Source organism: Bufo bufo, chromosome 8 (assembly GCF_905171765.1).
Source record: "Bufo bufo chromosome 8, aBufBuf1.1, whole genome shotgun sequence".
In the NCBI taxonomy this organism is placed as follows: Eukaryota; Metazoa; Chordata; class Amphibia; order Anura; family Bufonidae; genus Bufo; species Bufo bufo.
In genome coordinates, this window is record NC_053396.1 from 130,015,515 (window position 1) to 130,034,277 (window position 18,763).

The 18,763-nt window shown below is 42.6% G+C and overlaps 1 protein-coding gene across 1 annotated transcript in view; it reads left to right on the forward strand.

The window, feature by feature from the left end:
• The first annotated feature begins 395 nt into the window (after positions 1-395).
• The window catches only part of SERTM2 (serine rich and transmembrane domain containing 2), a 37,624-nt gene continuing 19,256 nt past the window's right edge, over positions 396-18,763 (forward strand). The window contains exon 1 of the mRNA XM_040404864.1: positions 396-688. The gene's annotated coding sequence lies outside the window, so the exon portion shown is untranslated. The remainder of the gene's footprint in view (positions 689-18,763) is intronic.

The window sequence follows — 18,763 nt, forward strand, 5'->3', positions numbered from 1 at the left end:
ACATCTGAAGAACAATAGCTGACATTCATTAACCTAAAGAATTGCAGTGACCTTCAAGGTCTATAGACCTTAGCTGTCAGATGCTGACTGCAGATTCTCCTGCCTTCCACAAGCTGTCTCATACGTTCAGCAGTGATGGAGACGTGCCTGCAGATACCTGCTGCAGATTATATAAAGGGTTAACTTCAAGCATTTGGGCAGGAAAATGAGACTATGTACGCTTGTTATTTGCAAGATCATTTCTTATTTTTTCTCTCTCTCACTTCTCCTCCTCCATATACTGCCTCCACCTCCTCCTCCCAGTTCTCTCAATGCTCCTGAGCATCCCTGTTCTCCTAATGAGGTGGAGCTAATGCTGGCACATTTCTCTCCTAAGACCAAAGAAAAGTGAACTTATTCGAAGCCATCCCTACTCCAGGAGGCAGGAGTCTGGGTTACACGCATCTCCAATCTCTTGGAAGGAAATACTTGGATCATATCAAGTCATATACAAAGAGACCTGCAAGGCTTGGGAGGTGGCTCCTACAATAAGAGGGAGTGCTGGTATTATTTCATATAGGAAGGATTCATGTCCGGTTATCCTGGAGCAAAAGTTATTTTCCATCATGGGGTTGGCGATCATGACTCTACTGGGCATCTACAAGGATGTAAAGAAGGAGCTCTCGGTGAACACATCATATCCTTAAAGGTAAATATTAACTGCAATTAGGAGCATGAATAATCTAGTCTATGAGCAATGGCATTGCATGTACTGCACCGCAGAATATGTGGCAGCAATACTGGATTTAAAAGTAGCCGGCACAATAGCACAAAAGACCAGAAATGTAGACTAGTTTGGATCATGCATTTTAAGCCAAAAACATATAGCAGATCTCTGATAGGTAGTCTATACAGTGTAGCTACAACCTTTGGAGTACCCATTCATAAAATTGTATGATATTGTATTCCGTGACAGAATATTTCACCATGGTATAGAACTAAGGAACCTCAGATGATATACAGATCTAAGTTGAATGTATTTGCTGTCTAAAACATTTCATGCTGGCAAGCACAGGGTTAACCTGCACATGCTAGCATATGGTTAAGGAGCGATTGCGCCCTAAGGTAGTCATGTTTTAACACTCGCTAATTGGAAGCAGAGCGTAATGATAAACTTCCCATCCTGTGTGATCAGCTACCTGCAATCTGTAATATGAGCTGCACTGTTCTGTATGATGATTGGTCAATTAGCTGGCATTTGTCATATTCGGCTCTGACTCAGGATCCCCTCAAGCATATTTCATATGCCATTCTATGGACTTGGTTAGTGTGTGGTAAGGGACAGGTTCCTTCCCTATCCCATTCTGGATCAGAACCATCACCATCAGGCCAGGAAGACTTCAGTTGAGATGGACATTGACTTCTGTGGGTAGCAGATGTCATAGTGTATACTAATTGCACTAGATATTTATAGTGCTTCGCTATATTTCTGCCACAAAATACCAGATCAAGGATGCCCAATGTGCTAGCCTACAATGTTTGCTGGAAATTGCACCCAATAGGGGTCCAATGCTCTGCTTGAAGGGAATGTTGGTCCTTCTTCCCTGCCCAGAATATAGGGCATTGCAGATACAACACACTAAATGTATGGATACAAATGGATACATTGTTACACATATTGTACTCATAATAAAACATCTAATTATGAATGTATACATAAGAGGGAATGAAAGCTAAGGAACTAACAAGGGGGAGATGTATTAGGGCATCTTCACATGTGGTGGATAGGCTTCCAATCTGCCATAGCGTATTTTCTTGTGGCTAATCCGGTGCATTGTACAGTACCAGCAAAGTGGATGAGACTGTAAGAAATCTTATCTACACATTGACCTGCGGATTTGCAATCTGCAATCTGTCAATTTATGTTGGGGCTCTCCACCGCACAGTTTGCCCTGTCCAATGGAGATGGTGGAATCCATGACCATGAGTAATATATAATGGTTTTGTCGTGGTTTTTCCGTCACATGAGGAGGTACTCTTAAGGTACTTTTATTCAAACCAATAATCAGGCCTATTATTGGGATGAGCCTTTGCATAAATGTTCATTCCCAATAATTGGCCTAATTGATGAATGAAGAAATGCTCGTTCATCGGGTGATCATTCTTTCTGCTGGCGCCAAAAACCATTGTTTCTGTGCAGCAGATGGTGCTGTCTAAACAGGGATCTGCTGTCCAGGAACTGTGATTTTCTATGGGGACTATTGATCGCTGTATCAATCGCTTGTCTCCATACAGCTGAAGTGATTGCTGCATGTAAACGCAGATCCCATTACCGCTGACGATCAGGCAATTATCATGAATCTCTGGTTCATTCCCGATAATTGTCTGACACATCGGTCTATGTAAAAGGACATTTAGTGATAGTGAAACATCCCATATAAGCCGAATACTAGCTTGATGCCAATAGGATGTTACATAGTATGTGCTGGCTTGATACGATGGCAGCTGCTTGATAACTGAACCCTATTTAAAGCTATTGTGTTACGCGCCGGAGAGATCTTGGGTGTTCAATCATCAGCTAAATCTGACAGCGAGAAATTCTAGAGGGCAGAAAGAACAAAGACTCTCATAACTCATAGGTAGCTTGAACAAGTTAACCTGATTTATGGGTGATGGTATATTAAGAAATACAAATGCTGCCTCTGACTATGCCAGGCCTGTCAAACGCTTTATTACATGTCAGCATTTTATTAACTTACCAGAAAACTTCAGAACATTGGTTCAACTAAAGATAGTATGTAATTTTTATATAGTAATCAATTATTATTAAACTGTGTATGTTGGTAAAATGATTTCAATGCAGAATTAAAATCTACATTCCCGTATGGAGGTTGCAGAAAATAGCTATTTTAACACAATAGCATAAAGATTCACTAAAAACAACTGCAATGCAAATAGATGCTAGAAACCACTGACAAGACAGAACACAGAGACGTGTTATTTCCTAATACAACTTTCATAATGGAAATGGTTCAGCCAACAAAATAGCTGCAGAAACTTGTAAATTGCCCAGTAAAATCAGACTGCAGGCTGCCATCTATGGAAGCCTGTAGTCCGATAATGGATTTGTAGATCTCAGATTGATTTTCTGACCTGACAATCATGGAATAGAGGAAAGGGGAAAAAATCACCAAATGGCGCCAAACTGCTACCAGATTATGTCTATAGGGAATATAGACTTGGAAAAAGCTATATATTAGAATATATAAAAAATATATAAAAAATATATAAATATATACAGTAAGGGGCTGTATAAACTTATTGATACAATCTAATGCCAATAGGTACCCCTTACAAATAAATAGTAGAACAATTAATATTCAGTATCCATATGGTTAAACCATCTAACATCCGATTCTGATGTCCGGTGCATAGTATCATAAGGAGAAACAGTGAGAGGTATTTAAAATACGTATAAAACGGGTGATATACACTACACTCACTTCACCAGGGAGGGGTGTTGTGGGATAAAGTTCAAGACACCCACAACAACCACCTCCCTCGCCTGGCTCTCTCGTAGAATTGCTGGAAGATACGGCAGTCCAACACTTTGTACTTCTGGTATAATCCTTTAATTAGATCAGTCAGGTAAGATCAACGCGTTTCGGGGGATAATAAACCCCTTCCTCAGGAGCAAGGTTCAGTGGAGACATTAACAATGTGACATGCACAATTTTTTTTTGCGGGGCAACGGAACGGACATACTGATGCGGACAGCACATGGTGTGCTGTCCGCGTTCTTTGCGGACCCATTGAAATTAATGGGTCCACATCCTATCCGCAAAAAAAACTGAACGGACACGGAAACAAACAACGTTCGTGTGCATGTAGCCAAAGGAGAATGGAATATCCCATATAATGCCTTTATGTAGCCCTGCATGCTCTAAGTCGTCAGTGCTAAAACTGAAGATATGCTCTCACCTATTGCATATTTATGGTTCAATTTCTTTTTATTTTCAAACAATTATGATATTACATGACAATATGCATAGATGATACAGTCAAAAAAGGTTCTTCAAGGAGGGATAACAAGAACAAAACTATTCTATAAACAGGTTAGAACTCAAAAATAAGTCCAACAAGAGGCGAATCGCCAACAGGGAACTATTGAAGGAAAACCCACAGACATAAAGAACCAGATAATGACAAAGGGGAAGACTGGGTATAAGGATGTGGGTGGTGGTAGGGGTATAGTGACCAGCTAAGCCACCTAGTTGGGGCATGTGCCATTGATCAACCAGTTTGTGAAGGCTAAGGATCTACGAAATTGGAACCAGGAGGTCCAAACCGTAGCATATGAATAAGCATGATTGTGGTCTTCCGCCCTGAGCTCTTCCATGAGAACCAGGACGTCTAATGCAGTTACCCATGTTAACCTCTGCCCCTATTGCATTTTTTATTAAATACCCAGTTATTTGTATTTGTAGCTTGTGAGATATAGGCTCACCGGAAGAATGGTGTACACATAGAGCATGTCATGTAAAGCACTTTAGGAAAAGGAACCTTGTGTAACTTCTAAATAAATAAACATAGGTCAGAACTGATACTTCAGTATGTTTCTGAGTAAATTGTAGGCAAGACTGATATATTACATGACCCCCTTTCCATTGAAGAAACCTGAGCTGAAATCAATACTACAGATTTCAAAATGGCAGACTAAAACTTTTTAACAATCAAATAATGCAGCCCTTGTCTCAAATAATATTTTCACATATTTGAAGTAAATTTTCTTCAAATTACACAGCTAAAAGGGCATGTCCAGACTTTTCCTGACTATATATATATATATATATATATATATATATATATATCTGTTAGACAGGCTAGCGGATGCAGTATAGAGGCAATTACAAAGTCTTTAACTTAAACAGTTCTGTGTTTATTCACACATAAGGAAAAACAAAATGACCGTTCACAGTCTTGGTGTTTGTTCACACCATGCATTGTCCATAGAACAAAATCGCCACCTGGTTAGCAGTTTTCCACCCTCAGTCCACAGCAGGCTTTAGGGGCCTGTTTCCCAGCATGCAGCTCTCAGCCCTTTAGCACGGCACAAATTCACAGGTCCCAAAACACAGAGACTCCCCAGCTTCTCTGTCAGATGGAGGATAAACCACACCCAGCTGAGACTGCTGGCTGGGTTTTATAATAGGCTAAAAACACCCGGCCTGGAGCGTGGGGAGCAGCCACCCACCCAGCACTTTGGCTGCTTCCAGTAAGAGCCGGCCCGGATCGGCTTTACAGCCATACTAACAAAAAACAGTGTCAGTCAGCACTAGCTGCCGCTGACACTTAAAACTACCGGCTCTTGCCTCACCGAGGCCAGGAATCTTGGTGACACATACCTTCCATCAATGACGGCCCCTTGCACCTTCCTAAAATATATACACTCACCTAAAGAATTATTAGGAACACCATACTAATACGGTGTTGGACCCCCTTTTGCCTTCAGAACTGCCTTAATTCTACGTGGCTCTTTTCAAGATGGCAGCGCGCATGGATGCAGCAGCCTGGAGCTCTCCATTTAGATGCCAATTTCTTATTTTTTACATAGTTATTACCTTAATTTTAAGCACAACGAGTATTCAGTTTGCTACAGCACACACAGCGTATAGTGTGCAAGAGCTACTGGACATCAGAATGAAAGGTCCTGTTCCACCACCACCACCCCCTAATATCCCGGATGAGATTCTAAGGACATCGGTGCCCGACTGGATGATTATACCGTCAAAGCGACGGCACAGAAGGAGACGGGAAAGGAAGCAGAAGCGGGGCAAGAGGGGCGGCATCAATACTCGATTAAAGAACCCCCCAAACAAGCAAGCACTACCCAGCCTGTTCGTCGCAAATACCCAGTCTATAGTGAACAAGATCGATGAGCTGAGACTGAGGATCTCATCTGATAGGATGAACACTTGCGCCTCATTTTTCACCGAAACCTGGCTAAATACTAACATCCCGGACGAGGCTATTGAACTTGCGGATCGGACTGTCTACCGAATGGATCGAACCGCTGAGTCCGGTAAGAATAAGGGAGGTGGAGTGTGTATTTATGTCCATAAGGCTTGGTGCACCTCCACAGTCATTGCTGAACAATATTGCTCTGCTGATTTAGAACTTATAACACTTAAATGCAGACCATTCTACTTACCGAGGGAATTCACAGTCGCGTATCTCACCGTAGTTTATATTCCTCCACAAGCAAATGTTAAGCTGGCACTGTCCAAATTGCATGATATTACGAACAGTCTGCAAAATATCCATCCAGATGGAGTGTTCATCTTAGCGGGTGATTTTAACCAAGCCAATTTTAAAACTGTGCTCCCCAAATTCTACCAGTTTGTTAAATTCCCAACTAGGGGGAGAAATACATTGGACCGTGTTTATTGCAACATAGCAAATGCTTATACAGCATCACCTGCCCCCCATCTTGGCAGGTCGGATCACATTTCTTTGTTTTTAGCTCCAGCATACAAACCTCTTATCACCATGATTAAGCCTACTTTGCATACAATCAGAGTTTGGCCTGAAGGAGCCACAATGAGACTACAGGATTGTTTTGAGGACACAGATTGGGATTTGTTTAAACAGGCAGCTACAAAGGAAAATCACACAGACTTAAACATATATGCCTCCTCTGTCCTATCCTATATTAAATTTTGCATGGACAATGTCACTGATACCAAAATCATTCGGACCTTCCCAAATAGGAAACCATGGATAAACAGAAATGTCCAAAACCTTTTGAAGGCATGTGTTATTGCTTTCCGAAAGGGAGACCCAGAGGAGTACAAAACAGCCAGGCTCATTTTACAAGCTCTGATTCCCGACGCATGTGGCAGGGTATCAAGTCCATTACGAATTATAAGAGCAACACCTGTTCTATCAACACCGGAAATTCTTTCTCTCCTGATGACCTAAATCATTTTTTTGCACGATTTGACAAAGACAATGAGCTGCCTATCATCAAATTAGCCCAGCAAGAGGCTCCATCATGTTCCCTGATGCTGAGAGCACATGAGGTAGAATGGGCCTTAAACCACATTAATCCCCACAAAGCAGCTGGCCCTGATGAAGTTCATGGAAAAGTCCTAAAAAACTGTGCTAAACAGCTGAAAACAGTGTTTACCAGTATGTTTAACAGCTCACTAGAGCAGGCCATTGTCCCCACTTGCCTGAAGTCCTCCACAATTGTCCCAATTCCAAAACAGGCAGGGGTGAAGACCTTAAGTGATTATCGCCCGGTGGCTCTCACTCCTATTGCTATGAAGTGCTTTGAACAACTTGTCCTCAGATACATGTAGAGCAAGATCTGCACCTCCATGGACCAATACCAGTTTGCTTACAGAGCACATAGGTCTGTCTCACTTACCCTTCACACTGCGCTGTCACACCTGGAGCAGAGAGACAGCTATGTGCGGCTGCTGTTCATTGATTACAGCTCGGCCTTTAACACCATCCCTCCCAACAAGTTGGCAACGAAACTGAACAACTTGGGTCTCAGCTCACACCTGTGCAACTGGATACTGGATTTTCTTACAAAAAGACCACAAGTCGTACGCATGGGCAAGCACTTCTCTTCATCCTTAACACTAAACACTGGGGTACCGCAAGGCTGTGTGTTTAGCCCTCTCCTTTACTCCCTCTTCACAAATGACTGTAAACCTATTCACAACACCAATACCATTATAAAATTTGCAGATGACACGACCGTGATAGGCCTAATCTCCAACAATGATGAAACAGCCTATAGGAAAGAGGTTGAGAACCTAGAGAGATGGAGTAAGAACAACAACCTCATACTCAATACCAAGAAAACAAAGGAGCTAATTCTGGATTTTAGGAAGAAGAAACTAAATGGACACCATCCCATTAGCATTAATGGTGGAAACGTGGAGATAGTTCAAAGTTTCAGATTCTTGGGAGTTCATATTAGTCAGGACCTGTCATGGATAAAAAACACAACAGAAATTACCAAAAAAGGACTTCAGAGGCTTTATTTTCTGAGGAGTCTGAAGAAAGCACAACTCCCAAAACAGCTGCTAGTCAATTTTTACAGGTGCACCATAGAATCTGTTATCACATACTGCATTACAGTGTGGTACTCCGGCTGCTCTTCTGAGGACAAGAAGACCCTCAAGCGCATCATCAGAATGGCTGGCAGAATCACTGGTACTCAGCTACCATCACTGGAGGACATCTTCACTGCTCGCTGCAGCAACAGGGCAAAAATTATCTGCGGGGATCCAACTCACCCCGGCCACAGCCTTTTCATTCCCCTACCCTCTGGTAGGCGTCTTAGAGCCCTACATGCCCGCACCACTAGGCTGAAGAACAGCTTTCACCCCAAAACAATCAGTCTCCTAAATGCTCAGAGACTATTGCCCCTTCCAAGGATAGAAACTACCACAGACTGAAAGTGACTGCTGCATTCATGAACCCATGATGATCTCTTGTCTGTAGTGGTGTCTGATCAGTGTGTATATATACTCATAAGCACTTCCTACCTTGCTCTTGCTATATATATGCTGTGAACTGTGAATAGTAATGCTTTTTAGTGCAATGTTTTGTTTTTTTTCTAGTGTAATACTTTAGTTTAAATGTCAGTTCTTGTTCCTCTGTCCATAGCATCTAGGATTGCTCCAAACAACATTTCATTGTATTGTACATTGTATGACATTGTATTGTACAGTGACAATAAAGGCATCTTATCTTATCATTGATTCAACAAGGTGCTGATAGCATTCTTTAGAAATGTTGGCCCATATTGATAGGATAGCATCTTGCAGTTGATGGAGATTTGAGGGATGCACATCCAGGGCACGAAGCTCCCGTTCCACCACATCCCAAAGATGCTCTATTGGGTTGAGATCTGGTGACTGTGGGGGCCATTTTAGTACAGTGAACTCATTGTCATGTTCAAGAAACCAATTTGAAATGATTCGAGCTTTGTGACATGGTGCATTATCTTGCTGGAAGTAGCCATCAGAGGATGGATATATGTTCTCATTCTGTTTACGCCAAATTCGGACTCTACCATTTGAATGTCTCAACAGAAATCGAGACTCATCAGACCAGGCAACATTTTTCCAGTCTTCAACAGTCCAATTTTGGTGAGCTTGTGCAAATTGTAGCCTCTTTTTCCTATTTGTAGTGGAGATGAGTGGTACCCGGTGGGGTCTTCTGCTGTTGTAGCCCATCCGCCTCAAGGTTGTGCGTGTTGTGGCTTCACAAATGCTTTGCTGCATACCTCGGTTGTAACGAGTGGTTATTTCAGTCAACGTTGCTCTTCTATCAGCTTGAATCAGTCGGCCCATTCTCCTCTGACCTCTAGCATCCACAAGGCATTTTCGCCCACAGGACTGCCGCATACTGGATGTTTTTCCCTTTTCACACCATTCTTTGTAAACCCTAGAAATGGTTGTGCGTGAAAATCCCAGTAACTGAGCAGATTGTGAAATACTCAGACCGGCCCGTCTGGCACCAACAACCATGCCACGCTCAAAATTGCTTAAATCACCTTTCTTTCCCATTCTGACATTCAGTTTGGAGTTCAGGAGATTGTCTTGACCAGGAGCACACCCCTAAATGCATTGAAGAAACTGCCATGTGATTGGTTGACTAGATAATTGCATTAATGAGAAATGGAACAGGTGTTCCTAATAATTCTTTAGGTGAGTGTATATGACTTAAAGGGGTTGTTCCATATCACCGTTTCCACAGTGAGATAGGACTAAGTGCTGGTCCCAGGTGGCCAGGCTTACAGAAACAGCCAAGCAGGCAGGCAGGTGCTCCACTGTTTCTGTAACTCCCATTATAGTGAAAGGGAGCTATGCAAACAGCATAGCAGAACAAGCTGCACTTCTTCCGTAACTTCCGGGGTGTGCCTTTAGTCCCATTTTGCTGTGGAAATAGTGATAGGGTACAACCTTTTTTATTTTATTTTTTTATAAATATTTTTATTGTATTTTGAAGATACAACAAAGGTTTTGCAAAGCATAAGACCCAGAAATTACAGCGTCAATGAAGATTACAAAAATAAACAATAGAACATCTCCCGACAGTAGGGTTTACAATCAAGTCACTTAGGTGTGATATATCACAGTATCTTGGTCAACACAGGCACAAGTATTGGAAATGTAGCTAAGACAAAAGGCAACTATACATTACAGTAGTGGCATTAGATAACTTATGTTTATACTCCATGTGTCTCTCTGTATTCTTTCCATGGGCTCCAAAACTTATCAAATCTGTTGTGCTTCCTAGCTGCCCAGCTAACTAGCTCCTCCATTCTATAAATCTGTCTAATCTTGTCAAACCATTGGTCCATTGTTGGAGGGTCTGTTTTAAGCCAATTAGGAGGAATTAGTAAACGGGCTATTTGCAGGGTACAACCTCTTTAAACTACTTTATTCACTGTGAATGAAAATTTTCCGTAGTTATACTCAAGTATTACATTGCATTTCTACACGTAAGGTCAAGTGGTTGATTTTTTCCAGGCCAGGAATAGTGTCGGTCACATATCAAAAGTTCCTCTTCCCCCAGTGGTGTCAGTAGCCAGGTGAACACACTCCTCCCAGGGTGGGAATAAATTAAATATGACAATTGGAAAACAATATACCGTAGAACATACAAAATACGCCAAAATTCTATCGTAATTTTTGCCAAAGAATGTACTCAATAGCATCTGCCAAATGTTTTACATATTTTAGACACTTTCTCTATCCAAGTCTGACGACTACATTGTGTATGGAGCTGTGCTGTTCCAGAGACTGGATCCAGGGCACTGCAGCTCCTGCAAACAGCAACTCAGTGGTGGGAGCCATAAGTCAGACCCCAGTTGATAAAGTCCAGATGATATCTTGGAGACCTTCTTTAATAATTTTAGTAAAATTCTGGGGGTAAATGTATGGAAGACATGAGATGGCATGAAGAAGATAGGTCTGGCATGCCTAATTGTGCCAACATTATGATTCCACATGTGCCATTCTGATTATTTTGGGGCAATTTAAAGGGGTTATTCAAGATTAATGCAGACCTCCCAGAGTGGCTGACCCACAGTGGTAATCATACTTACGTTCGGTGTCTGTGGCTCCCAGGCCACCTCTTTCTCTCCCTGCTGCTCTGAAAACAACATCTATCGTTGGGGGACACGTGACCGCTGCAGCCAATAAAAGGCCATAGTGGTGACCTGATCCTCTTGTGTCACGACAACTGGTCACATGATGTAAGGGGCCACTCTGGAAGGTCTTTAAGTAATTTCTGCCTTCTATAAGTTGACACAGTATTGACACGTGTCTGCCATTGTCCCATAAGCCGTACATAAATAAGCTACTGTATAAGGCTTTTATACATCTTAACTCTTGAAGTCTCTTTAATGTTCATTAAGCTCATTCATTGGCATCCTGCTGGTATTCTTCAGGGGGGCATTCTGAAATTACTGGAGACTTCCTATGATTACCTCCTACAATCTTATTAATCAGCAATTTGATTTTTTTTATTGATTCTCTGTGAATTATAATATCAGAAGTCTAATGCTTTTCTTTCTCCTTTTGTTCAACAAAAATTTGAAAATGTTCATTACTTGGGTTGTCCAGTTCGGAAAATCCCTTCTTGATAGATTAGTCTCTCAAAAATAAGCTGATCACAGGGGATCCATAGTAATCAAATTTCTGGACTAATCTCCTTCATGAGGGATCGATCTCTTCTCACTTATACTGACAGTCACTGATATTGAGGAGTGTGTGATTTCTCTCCTCTGCAGAGTTTCAGGTGGGCCCTCTGCTTTCTGTCTATACTTGTAAAGAGTCTATGTGTCTTCCCCCCTGCACACTACCTTGTGTATTCTTTCATCCCTTCCTGCAGCCTGTGTGAGCTGCCCTACTTGTATTCTTCCCCTCTCTCCACCCTCTGCTCTGCCACGTCTAACCCCCCCCCCCCTCCCCTTCCTTGCTGCTATCTCTAACACTGAGAGAAGGGAGGAGGAGAGCCGAGAGTTAAGGTGGATTTAAAGAAACCAATAATCGTCCAGATTATCGTGAACGTTCCTGAGAACGCTCATTCCAGATAATCTGGCCATCTAAATGTGCTGCTGATCACCTGATGAATGAGCAAAATGCTCATTCATCGGGAGATCCTGTGATTCATTTCTGGGCAGGAGATCGTGCGGCCTAAACAGTGATCTGCTGCCCAGAAACAATGATTCTGTATGGGGAGGAGCGATCGCTATATCGCTCCTTCGTCCTCATACTGTGAAGGAGATCACTGCATGTAAATACAGCGGTCTCATTCACTGAGCGAGCAGCCCACTGTTGGGAAGGAATACTTCCTTCGCGAAAATCGGCCAATCCATCGACCAGTCTAAACCCGCCTTTAAGCAGGAACAAAGCCCTGAAAGATTTATTTCTCATTCAGCAACACCAGTAGCTAGATGAGGAAGGATTTTTTTAAAATAAAAATTATTTACAAAGCTGCTTAATTATGCATTTAAAAAACAAATTGGCAATGAAAATGTGTTAAACATTTTAGTACAGGACATGTTTGTCTTAGTTATATTAAATATTTGAATAATACTTCAGAGTCTTGTTGATTGTAGATATATGAGATAGATAGATAGATATGAGATAGATATATAGGTATTAGATACATAGATATTAGATAGATACATAGAAAGATAGATAGGTATTAGATAGAAAGATAGATATATAGGTATTAGATAGATAGATAGATAGATAGATAGATAGATAGATAGATAGATAGATAGATATTAGATCAGGAATCAGCCACCTTCGGCACTCCAGCTGCGGGTATAGATGCACCACTGCATGTGGGATTGAGCACTTCCTGCTTTTCATCACCATGCCAATTTGTAGTTTACATATAGAATTGTTTGGAGGTGTAAAAACTCCTAGTCTGAATGTGCTTTTATTTCTATCCACAGGCAACATTCTGGTGCACATGTGAGGCCTGGGCTATATCAGCCAGTCTTGGGTGGGGCTCAGAGCTCTCTCCCTCCTCCCATTGTAAGCATGGCTGCATGCTGGAGGTAACTGGGAGTTTGCTGTGAGTCAGACCTTGCCCTCCTGTAATTTGCCCACTGGCTCCTGGTATTGCCCATACGCAGGGCTTTTTTTCGCAGAGAAAAGGTGGTGGAACTCACCCCTCCCCTCCCTTAGGACCGCCCCCTTAAACCGCCCCTTTAGAGAACAGGGATGCAAGTAAAATTTGGGGGGGGGGCTATAAAAGTAAATGTATGGAATTAAATAATAGATGATTTAAATAGATGATCTGAAAATATAGATGAAAACGAACTAACAACGAAGGTAATGGCTTCGTATATTGTAAAGCACTAAGTTGTCAGGTCATATGAATAAACTAAAGAAGGTTATGTAGTTCTGAGAAATCCTCAGTTCCTGTTCTTCTGGTAACTCCACACAGTAATGCGAGGCTTTCTCCATGGTGTGGAGAAAGCCTCCTGAGGGGGCGAGCAGGAGTGTCAGGACGCCCACTAACACACAGCTCCTTTCTCTATCTGCAAATCTCCATCTCCATCCACACCATGGAGAAAGTCTTGCATTACTGTGTGGAGTTACAGGAAGTGAGGATTTCTCAGAAGAAATAAGGACATTTAAACTGCCAGCCATATGCAGCCTGCACCAGGAGGCTGCCAGTCCATGCTGAGCCTTGTAGTTCTACATTTCAACAACTTGTACAGCAAGTAGATTGTACGCAAAAGAAATATTTACCAGAAGTGGTATGCCACGACACTAAACTGCCGCCCGTGCCTCCAGCAGCCGCCCTGCCTGCTGGGCAGGCCTGTCAGTGAAGCCGGAGGCAGGGGGTTCCCGGGTCTAGGGGCCGCAGACAGCAATAGAGTCGGCCTGGGGGCGGGGTTTGGGGCCACAGAATCGGCGTCTCCTCTCTCACTCTCTCCGCCGCTGTCTGTGGTGGGCGGGAGCTGGGCGGGCCAGTGGAGAGCCGGAGGTGCCGGAGGTGCCGGAGGCTGCAGGGACTGAGCATTGCTGTAAGTAAGCAGCCTAAGCAGCGGGCCGGCTGGGCCCAGTAACTAAAGGGGGGCGGGGTGAGTCGGCAGAAAATAGGTGTCGGAACGCTGTTCCGGGGCGTTCCGCCAGAAAAAAAGGCCTGCCCATGCGGCACAGGTAGGTTTAGCGTTAGGTCCCGGGCTACTTGAGAAACCTTAGCACAGTGCTTGGGCTCAGACATGTCCTCCAAGCAGGATATGTTGGCTAATCTCTCAATTTGACATCAGTATGAGGGTTTAGTAAGATTGCAGAGTGCACCTGTCTTTGTATAGGTTATTGTTATCTTGAGTTGTAGTTTCAGAACAGCTGGTGCCGAAGGTTGCTGATCCCTGTATTAGATAGATAGATAGATAGATAGATAGATAGATAGATAGATAGATAAAGCAACACTTACTTTTACCGCGCTGAATCTCCGATTGAAATGAATAGGAAGCATAAAAAATGCTTCATACATGTTTAAGAGTTTATTTGCGTTTTCTGCGTGGTTTGGTGCGGATCCATGCCAAAAACCGTGAGCTAAAAAAGCAGCTTTGTATTGAAGTAAACACCCACTGATTAAAAAAGTGTTAAAAAACTGCATCAAAAACACACTGAAAACAGACTGAAAAAATACCTGCAGATTTTGGATTTTGTAAGCAGTTTTTCAAAGTCTGTCGTGCGAACATATCCTTATAGAAGGCATCTGCAGTATGCACTTATTTCTTATACCAATGAGTCTTTAAACCATATATCGCTAATACACAGCCCTTTTAAATATACAATGTACCATTTGACTAAGGGTCTATTCACACATCCGCAAGTGTTTTGCGGATCCGCAAAACATGCACACCAGCCATGTGCGTTCCGCATTTTGCGGACCACACATGGCCGGCACTTTAAATAGAAATGCCTTTTCTTGTCCGCGTCTGTGGACAAGAATAGGACATGTTCTATATATTTGTGGAACGGAAGTGCAGATGCGGACAGCACACTGTGTGCTGTCTGCATCTTTTGCGGCCCCATTGAAAATCCGGACCCGGATCCGGACCCATTTTGCGGATGTGTGAATGGACCCTAACTGAGCCTAATAAAGAATCCCCCATCTCTCCCCACCAGCTACCTGCATGTACACATAGCAGCCATCAATCCCTGGGGTCGGAAAGGACATATTTCTTTCTCTGTGGCAGATTGGTCTATGCCACTCATAGGATCAACTGAAACTAATAAAGTAGCTGAAATGCGGAAAAGATTAAATTTCACGGTCTTACTTAAATGGATACATGTGACAGGACTACTAGGAAACATCAAATAATGTAACAGCCGGAATTACAGCCACTTGAACGTTTATCTGTCTTGTATTCTCCTTAGAGTGCACTGTCCTCATATACCGCCATCCGATATATGTAATCAATATCTTAGTTGCTAGGGCTTTATTGTATGTGAAGTAATACAGTTTTCTATTAATATAATCATGAGGGTGGTCAAATACAATTTATCATTTAGACGGGTTCAATAAAAAGCTAGTGTATAGGCAGCAAACAGAATAGTGAGCAGTTTTCGACCATGTAACCCATCCGTCCTGATTCTGTCCTCCATAGCACATACAGAGAACAGGTAATATGGGAAATATAGTTTGCCATGCTAAATTACTATGGCAGGATGTGTCTGTACACGAGTAAAATGCCTTGGAGAACACTATTTACTTTAATGGGTAGAACACTGCCCTTTGCAAAAGGATTTACAATTAGCGTATGCATTCTGTCTGAGGCAAAACTTCATGTAAAGTTCACCCTCAAAGGGAACCTGTCATCAACTTTATGCTGACCTCACTGAGGAGAGAGGAGAGAATTGCCAATCATCAGCAGATGAGCAGGAGATTATGAATATCCAGGACTCTTCTCAGGTAGATTTGACTCTTTTCAAGCCCTGGGCTGCAATGATTATGATACTGGTTCTCGGCAACCACTTACTTTTAGCTGATGTGTGACACACCGCTGAAATCAGCATTTCTTTTACTACTTTATACTGCCCTCAGTGAGGTCAGCATAAAGTTGATGACAGGTTCCCTTTAAAGGGAACCTGTCATCAACGTTATGCTGCCCATACTAATGGCAGCATGAAGTAGAGACAGGCGAGTTGATTTCAGTGGTCTGTCATTTAAAAGTTAAAAATAAGTGGTTGCCGAGAACCAACATCAAAATCATTGCAGGCTGGGCCTGGAAAAGAGTCACGGCCTCCTGAGAAGAGTCATGGTTATCCATGAATTCCTGCTCTCCCTGCCCACCTGCTGATGATTGACAGTCTTCTACCTAGTTTTCTCCCTTTCTCTCCAGGAGAGAACTGCCATTCATCAGCTGATGGGCGGGGAGTGCAGGAGAGTATTGTGACGAAACCACCTTCGTCACTGGGAGTTGGAGAGGCCAGCTTGCCAGCCTCTTGCCCTGTGACTATAGGTCCTGGGACACTATTTGGGCATATTGGATTTCAAAGGCTCGGTTTCTGCCCCGTGGACTTTTTACTGGAACTATTTGGGGCATGTGACCATGTGCACGGTGGGGCAAAAATAAGACTTCCAGGAAGTTCCTGAACCCCTGAACCAATCTGGGTGATTTTTGGATAGGTTGTTCACCCAGATCGAGGCTATCAGGAGATGTGACTTTTATGGGGATATGTGGTGTTTTGGGGTGTTTTCTGTGGTTGGGAAAAATGTGTATTTTATACCTGTGAGTAATTAAGTCCATTGTGTTTGTTAAGTATATCACAGGCAGAGTCCATTGTGTTTGTTAATTATGTCACAGACAATGCCTATTCTGTTATTGATTGCGTCACAGGCAATGCCATTGTGTTTGTTGAATGTATAGTTTTTGTGTTTAAACTGTAAAACTGTAAATGATTGGCTGCTATGTTATGTCCTCAGTTCCCAACCAGGTCCACGGGGGTGGTACCCTTGTTGGAAAATGTGTATAAAAGGCAATGCTTGTGTGGTCAATAAAGAGTTCCTGTTTTACATTCAACGTAGAGCCTCGTCTCATGTGTGTGGGGATTGCTATACGCTGTATACTCCCCTGGCTATAACCCCTAGCTCTTGTAAGAGCTGTTCCTTGTTCCTGTGGTGGTTACGGTGTCGAGCGGAGTGCTTGGGGCCTTCGGGAAGCACTAGGAGCATCCATCAACAGAGGTACCCAGTCAGGGTGCCAGGAGATCCGTTACAAGTATGAATAACCATGACTCTTCTCAAGTAGATTTGACTCTTTTCAAGGCCTGGGCTGCAATGATTATGATGTTGGTTCTCGGCAACCACTTACTTTTAGCTCATGAGTGACTCACCGCTGAAATCAGCATTTCTGTCACTATTTTATGCTGCCCTCAGTGAGATCAGCAGAAAGTTGATAACAGGTTATCTTTAAAGGCTATGAGCACCTTAGGGGGCAATTCATTTTTTTCATTGCATTTTATTCAGTTGGTCTGTTTAACAGTTTTTGTTCTACAGCCTTCACTTCAAGTATATCTGCCGACTAATTCTTTCTCTTTTACACTGAATCTGTCAGGAAGCTGCTCTTATGTCTTGACGTGTAGCTCTTATTACTGAACTTCTGACAGCTCATAAACACTCATTATAGTCATTTCTTAACAGACGGATAAGCATACAGCTTCAATGAGTGTTTATGAGCTGTCAGGAGTTCAGAGATAAGGGTTATACATTGAGCCATCCGAGCAACTCCCTGACAGATTTGCTGTAAAGCAGAAATAAATAGTCTGCAGCTATATTAAAAGTCTTGACTGTAGAATATAAAAAAAAAATGGTTGAAAAATATTAATATCTTCCACGTATATCTTCTCATTTTACATTAAACCCCCATAATTATCACAACTATGACATCATTTATCTGGCATTCCCTAGAGAAACAAGTTTTGCATTTTTTTAAATGACCAAATCTTATTATCCAAGTTTATTTTCATCATTTTTTTTTATCATGATTTAGCACAGAGCTGTGTATATGAAGGCCAGCTCAGGAAATCAGATTACATGGCTAACACATAATTAAATTAGCCCACAAACAATACTCATTCAGCAAGATACTTGAGTTTGAAACCTGGATCTAAATCAGGCAAAGGCCAAGAACCAAATAAAGCATACATATCTCTGTGCAATATGTCTCAAAGTATATGGACCCTTCACATCTTCATGAGCTTGTTCGACATCCCATTCCAAAACCATGGATGTGAATGTGGAGTTGGGTCACTTTCTTTGGCTGAATTTCGGTGGCTGTCCAGCGTTTCTGGAACGGCTGAGGTATGTCCTCCTCTCAGCTGCCTCTGCACCCATAGGATACAGAGACAGTTGCTTGTAATGGTGAATCATGGAGCCATCTGCTCCCTGCTTCACCATTCAGCTCAGCTGCTGGCACTCCGCAGGAGGCACGATACGGTCATAACTCTGCTGAGCTGTATAGGAGGAGAGGGAGAGGTGCAGGCCAGGTAATCAGCCTCTGCTCCTCCTACACAGCCCAGCGGCGCGATGTGTGACAACAACCTTCCTGCTGCTGGGGAGCACAGGGTGAAAAGTGATGATAATCAGAGGAACTTGGTAAAAATACAGCCGAAGCCGAAGCACTAAGAAGCACTTCAGCAGGCTTTCATATCTGTGCCTCCAGACCGCAAAAGATAGGACGTGTCCTGTCTTTTGCCATACCTTGAGGATT